The following is a 9,522-nucleotide window of genomic DNA, read 5'->3' on the forward strand; positions in this document are numbered from 1 at the left end:
TAAACAAGGAGACAAGTTAAACAAGGAAATAAGTTATAGAAATGAAAAGATGGACAGATCCAGATAAGAGAAAATTATGAATCTAAGACCAACAGACATTTGGAAGGAAAAAGGAAGTATCAAGCATGATGAAAGTTTTACAAAATTCATTGAGAAATCAAAATAAGTGGTTGATCATGGGGACTTTAGGCCTATGCAATCTATGCACAACAGTTTATTGCTTGAAGGTAATATTCTGCACTACAAGAAGATCTGAAATCTAAAGTAATAAGTGAAGAATGTGGTACACTATATCCAGAGATAATAAAGCTGCATAGCTTCAAGTGTCTGCTGTGAAATTCCTTTATAAAACATTAATTATATGAATGTGTCACATTTAACAGTTCTTGGGAAGAATTCTTATGTTCTGCTTAGAAAACTGAATTGATTTTTTTCTACTCGTGAACAGTGCAAATTTAGTTAAAATATTGCTTCTCAAGGATTTTACTTTCATGTGTAAGGGAGTATTTAATGTTGGCTATCAATTTAGATAACAATTATAGCCAATGGACAATCTGTTCTTAAGATATATGAAACCAATTAGAACTTATCTGTAGGTGAAATATTTAGTTATGAAGGATACAATTAATTTAATTTATCCTGATAGCTACTGTCTCTGAAATTTTGTAGAAGGAAGAAAGATACATATTTCCCTATCAAAATACATGATGTGTCAAAATTACTCAGAATGAAAAAAATATTCTCCACATTCTGGAAGTTTACATTTGGCAAAATGTAATAGTACTTCTGGTTTAGCTTACTTGAAATTTATAATTTTTTATTACTAGAACTAATAATTATGGCCATTTCTACTTATTATTTCTTTCATTACAAATCTCTAGTGCATGTCATTAGTCAATTAATTACTCAAGGCTCAGAACATTTTATTGGTTGTGTTAGCCTCATGAACAGTGAAGGTTTGAGTATTTGGTTATTTCTGATTATTAGTAACTGTGGAGATAAAGCAATTAAAAATATAATGTGATAATCTTCATTATATTCAGGTTTCCTGATGCCCAAAGCCTACATTTTGGGGCTACACGTTTTTAGAAAAATAAAATTAAAAAGGTACTTATATAAATATAAACAAAAATTGGGATCAAGGAAAGATCCATACAAACGAGGGATGCTAAAAATATACATCACGATAAATTTGCATCCAATAATGGCAATTGTCACTATATTTAAAGGGTAAGACAAACCAATTTTAGTGAAGGAAAAGGTCTTATAAAATAACATACTTGCAAATTAGATGGAATAATAACCTCTCTTTTTGTTATGTCTTAACAAATCCTGTGGCTAGAAAGCGGTGTATCCCTGTTCTCTGCTTTATGTATTATAAGTAGCCTTATAGAATGTCAACCAAAAAAAAAAAAAAAAAAAAATTCTCACTCTTAATACTTAGAACACAATGCTATAGCTAATAATCCACTTTCAATATAGTATCATTTATCATTAAGCAAGTTTTTTTCCTTTGATGACTATATAAACTAGCTGCAGATGTACTCTTCCTCATCTTTGAATGAAGAAACAGCTCCTGATGACAATCTAGTCCAATCTAGCTTTTTCACATTTTATCTTGCCTATGGCTTTAGGTCATTTGAGAGTGGCTCTATTCTTTACAGAACTTTTGAAGGTAACTAATTTCCATTGATGTTTCAGATCATTTCATAAGACTGAAGTTGTTTTTGTTTATGTTGTCACTCCATAACTTTCAACTCTTTGATTTTGTATTTGAATGCTTCCTCTCTCAATATTGACTGTATACATCAATATTTATATTTTCAGATCTTCTATAACATTATATCTATTTATTCCATTCATGTAAACAGATCTGTCAGTTTTCTTTTCTAGCTTCTTAGCTAATGCTTTAATTTTAACTCATGTCTTACATCTAGATTGTAAGTTTTCTTTTTCAGTTTTAGGAAGATACTTTTAAAAAATACACTTTGAGGACACCATAATGACACCTAAAATTTTCAGTTTCATTGCCTTTAAACTATGGTAATATTTGAACAAATTGCTTAAGCACATCTAACTAAATTGTTTCCTCTGTGAAATAAGAACAATAGGTACACAACTTTCATAGGACCACTATGAGATTTAAATGATATATTATAAATAATGGTTGAAGAATAGTTCATTGCTCTTTGTATATTTAACAAATAAATAACATGCATTTTAGTAGTTGAAACAAGTGATATGTAAATGTCTTTATGTGTTTTAAAACTAAAACAGGCAAATTTATATGTAAATATATGTATCTCATATATATAACCTTTCCAAAGCTTGTCTAATAAGGCAGCACTTATTCTAGGATAATGCTAGTAACATTTGAACCATGTATGGGTAGACAAGAACCCATCAGCCTGTCATGAATTGCATTGCTGGCTATATTGAAACTATGTCTGAGCTATTTCTAAAGGTTACTGTCTATATTCAGTGAATGTTACTGGTAAAATGAAAATCACCAAGACTCCCTGAACTACTCTTAAGGATTTAGAATCTAGGAAGCAAAAGTGAAGAAAGACAGTAAATGAGTCTTGAAATAAGGATGTGAATAATTTATATTTGATAAAGTTTGAAGCTTGTAATTGGATGAAGTTGAAAAATAGGGCTGGTTGAGCCTTTTGAGGTAAAAAACAAAAATAAAATTACATAAATAAGTAACATTTTCATCAAAAAGGTATAAATTGGTTCAATTACATAAAATAGCACTAGAAAAACAAAGATTATATGTAAATACCTCTGAAAATTGCAATTCATAAAAATATAAAAAATACATTTTTAAACTCACATATTTTAGAAAATCCCGCTTAGGTATGTAAATTACTTTTTAAAAACTTGTGATCATAAATATCATTTGAAATAAATTAATATTTTATCTTAGTTTTCATTGTTGAATATTTAACAATATTATTCTTTTACCTTATTTTTGGTCAGTGAAGTTAAATGTAGCTAAAGAAAGTTCTATAGTCAATAATCATTCTATATATAGATCTCGTGATTTCTTTTTTCTCACAATGAAAGTTTTTTAATGCTGCCATTTAATTTAGATTTGGAAATATACTGCATAATCTAAGCAGTAGATGAAACATTAAATTTTAATTACATCTTTAACATAGGAATTATATTTTTAATGCATTCGATAAACTAGCGACGTATCCTTGGTATCTAAATTTATGCCATGTATTATTGATACCAAAAGCACAAGGAACAGAGAAAATATAAATGTTAAACTTCATCAAAATAAAGAATTTTGTGCATCAAAGACACTATCTACAGAGTGAAAGGCAACCCACGGAATAGAAGAAAACATTTGCAACTCATATAGCTCATACGGGATTGAGACACATAAAGAATTCCTACAATTCAATAGCAAAAAACTAAAATCACTATTTAAAAATAAGCATAGAGTTTTAAAAGACATTTCTTCAAATAAGTTATCAAAGTGACCAATAGCATATGAAAAGTTTATATGACTAGTATTTGGGAAAATGCAAACCAAAACCACAGTGAGACACAACCTCAAACCCATTAGGATGGCTACTATATATTTAAAAACAAAAAAACATAAAATAGAAAATAGCAAGCCCTGGTGAACATATGGAGAAACTAGAACCCTTGCGCATTGCTAGTGGAAAAATAAAGTGATGTAGCCATTGGAAAATATGTCAATTCTTCAAACAATTGAATACAAAATTTCCATATAACTCAGCAATTTCCATTCTGAATGTATGCCCCAAAGAATTGAACACATCACTTGATATCCCTTGAACAGATATTGTGCATTCACGTTTATAGCAACATTATTACAACAGCCAAAAGGTGGAAGAAATTCATATCCTTTGACAATGAATAAGGATGTTTTATATATATTATATATTATATATATCATTATATATATCATAATATATTATATATTTTATATATATATAATGCAGTCTTAGAATTAAGGAAATTTGGTAAATGCTGCTACATGAATGAAATGCCAGGACATTATGTTAAGTGGTATAAACCAGACACAAAATAACAAATATTATATAATTCCTTTTATATCGTTTCTGGAGTAGTGAAATTCAGACACAGAAAGAATGGTGGTTTCCAGGGGCTGGGAGAAAGAGAATGAATTGTAGGCATTTAATGAGCATAGAATTTCAGTTTTGAAAGATGAAAAACTTCGGGAGATGAATGGTGGTGATGACTGCACAACACTGTAAATGTATTTAATGACATCGTACTGTACAAATAGAAATAAAGTGGTAAATATTATGTTTTACATATTTATCACAATTTAAAAAAATCTTACTAAATATTATTGAGAAAAAAGAACTTTAAAGAAATGGAGGAATATACAAGTTCTTGTATCAGTAGACTCAAAATTGTAAAGATTTCATTTTTTTAATCAGTTAATCTATAGTTTCAGAGCAGTACCAGTAAAAGTCCCAAGATATCACTTTGTGTAAATTAGCAAATTGAATCTGAAAGTCACAGATATAGGTAGAATGCTAAGATAAACCAGAGAAACCTTAAAGAAAAACAACAAAGCCAAGATTTATGTTAGCAGATAATATGGCTATTATGATGTTTTAGTGATTAAAACAGTGTTGTATTGGGACAAGGATTGATAAATAAACCAATGAAACATTATACAGAATATGAACACATACATATATAGAAATACATATAGAAAAAACGAATATTTACCCATATCTCACAATATACAGAAAGATCAATCTTAAATACATGCTGATCTAAGTTTTAAGTTAAAAAACTAAACAAAACTTCTAAGCTTTAGTATAGAAATAGTTATATTATACACTATTAGTTATCATAAAACTAGAGGCTATTTTTATATTCTTATGGTAGGTAAATGTTATTAAATAGGATACAAAGATAATATAAGGACAAAATTTGATTTATTGAGCTACTCTTAAACTTAAAAAATGTATTAAGAACATTATTAGAAGAGTGAAAATGCAAGTCATAGAGTGGGAAATTATTGGCAACACATGTGTTTGGCAAAAGACAAATATGTCATATTTTTAAAGATTTCTACTAATCAGCTAGAAAAAAGACAGATATCAACAGAAAAATAAATGAAAGGCATAGATCTTTAGCTGTTCAAAATGACTAGCAAATATTTAAATAATGTCAGATTAATTAATAATCAGATAAAGACAATCAAAAGAGAGTGTTTAAATATAATTTGGAGAATAGGGTGAAAAATAGTCTCAATAAAAAAAGTAAGTAAAAGTCATGAAAAGTCATTTTTTCTAAGGAAGACATGCAAATGGCCAATAGATATATAAAAACGTGCTTAACATCACTAATCATCAGAGAAATGGAAACTAAAACCACAATGAGATATCGTCTTATAACCTTCAGGATGACTATTATTAAAAAGACAAAAAGTAACAAATATCGGCAAGGATGCAAAGAAAGGGGAAGTCTTACATTGTTGGTGGAAATGTAAATTAGTAAAACCTTTATGTAAAACAGTATTGAGTATTCTCAAAGTACTAAAAATAGAGCTAGCATTCAATCCTACAATTTCCCTAGTAGATGTCTACTCAAAGGAAGAGAAATTAATATATCAAAAATATATCTGCACTTGTATGTTTATTGCAGCATAAATAAAAAATGTAGAACACACACACACAAAAACAAATTTGTTATTGTGATTCCCTTTGTGGAGGAAGAAAGTAAGATGAAAAAGCTTCTGAAGTCCAAAAATGCCTTCTTAGTTGATGTCTTGATTATCAGTTACCTTTGTTATTATTTATTCATGTTTTTTTTACCTTTCTGAGTGCTAAGCTGCTTCACAATAAAAAATAATAATAATTTAAATAACCATCAGGAAGAAAAGTAAGGAAAGCTGACTTTTTTTTTTTTTTTTTTTTTGAGACGGAGTCTCGCTCTGTTGCCCAGGCTAGAGTGTAGTGCTCACTACAAGTTCCACCTCCCGGGTTCACATCATTCTCCTGCCTCAGTCTCCTGAGTAGCTGGGACTACACATGCCCGCCACCACGCCTGGCTAATTTTTTTGTATTTTTAAACAGAGATGGGGTTTCACCATGTTAACCAGGATGGTCTCGATCTCCTGACCTCGTGAACCGCCCTACTCGGTCCCCCACAGTGCTGGAATTACAGGCGTGAGCCACTGCACTTGGCTAAGAAAGGTGATTTCAAACACTGTATACTTTAGTGTTTTTTAAAATTATATAAAAATAATAAAAATGGTCATTGTATAGATAGCAATAGGATATTTAGAAAGATTATCATTTTATGGTCATATATAATTTAGTGCATACTAAATGTCAGACCTGCTTATAAGTAGATAGATAGTTCAAAAAAAAATCTTACTTGAGTTTAATTTTATTAAAATGAAAATAATTTATGTGTTAAATTGTGTGTGTGTGTGTGTGTGTTTGATATTCATTGCTTAAGTAGGCATAGTTTTTGATTTTGAACTACAAGCATTTGCATTTAAGCCAAAAATATTTCACATTCCTCAAAACAGTGAAAAACAATAAAGGACTTTTTAAAAGAGAAAAAATAAAAATATTTTAAAAGGAGTTTCTCTAGTAGAAACGTGGCCTAAGCAGCAATTTGACCTAATGTTATCATTTCCTTCTTGTAGTCATAAAAGAAAGATAAAAGCAGGTCATGGCATTTTCAAAAATCCTAGAAAATGGCCTTGTATACTGGGGCTATCCTTTGTTAAACTAGCTTATCTTATATACATGGTGTTCAAAATGTAGAATCTTGATCATGAGTAGTATAGATAAATAAATGTGTGTTAGAATAATTTTTTTAAACAAATTGATTAAAAATATGTTTAAAACATAGATGTGAATTCTACTGCATGTTAGAATAAAATAATGGAATATTATCTGGCTATTTGTTGAAACCATTTAAAGATTGGCTGAAATTGGTGGTTTCCATATGCCTAGGAATAAAAAGATAATTATGAAAGTAAAAAACAAAATACATATTGTGTATATATTTTTAAGATTAGATAACCATACTATCCTACTGGATGACATGATAATAATAAGGCCATGTTCCTTTTGAAAGGTTAAGGGATAAAGAATTATCACTAACTGATCTTCTCTCTCTCATGTTGGTTGAGATCTAACTTTGGGTCAATGACATACATGATGATGCCGAAACAAAACTTCTTTAGTTTAATAAATTAAAATATTTATTATAAAATAAATTATATATGAGCTAGATTTGGGATAGGATGTGTTGTGAAAAATGCCTAAGGTATTTTTCAAAGCTTATATATAAGTGTATTTTATGAAAAATCAAAATACATAGAGAAAATAAAAATATGTACTGGATAAGAAACATTTTAATATTTCTAAATAGTAGAATTCGGTTGTCAGAACAGGTTTGAACCCATCAATGGGAAAATTTTTGATAAACAATCACCCAGTGGCAGTTCTCTTTTATGAAGATTCCTCTCTTTGGTTCTATTCTGGGAGAAATTTCAGCCAAGTAAAAATAACAGAAATGTGTTCACTTCAGCAGCATATATACTAAAATTGGAATGATACAGAAAATATTAGCATGACCCCTGCACATGGATAGCACACTAATTCATAAACTGTTCAATATTTTTTTGAGTGGACTGTTAAAAGAAAAACAAACAAACAGAAAACAACAATGATGACAACCAACATCAACAAAAAAACCCCACAAAAATCCCACTCGAAGTCAGAAAGCTCAAAGATGAAATTTAGATAAGCCCACAAAGTTGAGAAAGAGCCAATGCAAAGATGCTGAAAACTCAAAAAGTCATTGTGCCTCTCCTCCGCCAAATGACCACAACACCTCTCCAGAAGGGCACAGGGCTAGGCAGAGGCTGGGATGGCTGAACTGACAGAAGTAGGCTTCAGAAGGTGGGTAAATAACAAACTTTGCTGAGTTAAAGGAGCATGTTTTAACCCAATTCAAAGAAGGTAAGATCGTAATTAAACAATATAGGAGCTGATAACTAGAATAGTCAATTAATAGAGGAACGTAACTGACCTGATGGAGCTGAAAAATACAAAATGAGAAATTCACAATGCAGTCACAAGTATCAATAACAGAATAGACCAAGCAAGGGAAGGAATCTCAGCACTGGAAGACTACCTTTCTGAAGTAAGACAGGCAGAAAAAAATAGAAAGAAAAGAATACAAAGGAATGAACAAAACCTCTGAGAATTATCAGACTATGTAAAGAGACTGAACTTATGACTGATTGGGGTACCTGAAACAGATGGGGAGAATGGAACCATGTTGGAAAACATACTTCAGGATACCATCCAGGAGAAATCCTCCTCCTGGCATGACCATTCTCCAACCTGGCATGACAGGCCAGCATTCAAATTCAGGAAATTCAGAGAACCCCAGTAAGATACTCTACTAGAAAATCAACTTTAAGATGCATAATCATCAGATTTTCTAAGTTTGAAATGAAAGAAAAAATATTGAGGTCAACGAGAAAGAAAGGTCTGGTCACCTACAAAGGGAAACCCATCAGACTGACGGTGGATCTCTCAGTGCAAACCCTACAGGCCAAAAGAGATCAGGGGCTAATATTCAGCATTCTTAAAGAAAATAAATTCCAGCCCAGAATTTCAAATCCAGCCAAAGTAAGCTTCATAAGGAATGGAGAAATAAGATCCTCTTCAAACCAGCAAATGCTGAAGGAATTTGTCACCAGCAGGTCTGCTTTGCAGGAGCTCCTGAAGGAAGCACTAAAGATGGAAAGAAAAAAAAAAAAAAAAATTACCAGCCACTACAAAAGACACTGAAGTGAAAAGACCAGTGACACTATGAAGCAACCACACAAACAAGTCTGCAAAACAACAAGTTAGCATCATAATGACAGGATCCAATTCACACATCACAATACTACTTTAAATGTAAATGGACCAAATGCCCCAATTAAAAGACACAGAATGGCAAGCTGGATAGTCAAGCTCCATAGGCATGCTGTCTTCAAGGACTCATATCATGTGCAAAGACACACATGGGCTCAAAATAAAGGGATGGAGGGAAATGTACCAAGCAAATGGAAAACAGGAAAAACAAAAAACAAAAAACAGGGATAGCAATCCTAATTTTTGGAAAACAGACTTTAAACCAACAGTGTTCAAAAAGACAAAGTCATTGCATAATAGTAAAGAGTTCAATTCATCAAGAAGAGCTAACTATCCTAAATATATATATGCACCCAACATAGGAGCACCCAGATTCATAAAGCAAGTTCTTAGAGACCTACAAAGAAATTTAGACTCGCACACAATAATAGTGACAGACTTTCACACCCCTCTGACAATATTAGACAGATTATCCAGGCAGAAAATTCACAAATATATTCAGAACCTGAACTCAGCTCTGGATCAAGTGGGCCTGATAGATTTCTAAAGAACTCTTCACCAAAAACAATAGAATACACATTCTTCTCATCACCACATGGCACTC

General features: G+C 31.0%; 1 non-coding gene across 1 annotated transcript; it reads left to right on the forward strand.

Moving 5' to 3' along the window:
* Nucleotides 1-7,562: 7,562 nt before the first annotated feature.
* LOC116272008 lies at nucleotides 7,563-7,669 on the forward strand. The gene has a single exon (XR_004180738.1). It is a non-coding gene; the product is annotated as a U6 spliceosomal RNA (small nuclear RNA).
* The last annotated feature ends 1,853 nt before the right edge of the window (nucleotides 7,670-9,522 follow it).

This window comes from Papio anubis, chromosome 1 (assembly GCF_008728515.1).
Source record: "Papio anubis isolate 15944 chromosome 1, Panubis1.0, whole genome shotgun sequence".
In the NCBI taxonomy this organism is placed as follows: Eukaryota; Metazoa; Chordata; class Mammalia; order Primates; family Cercopithecidae; genus Papio; species Papio anubis.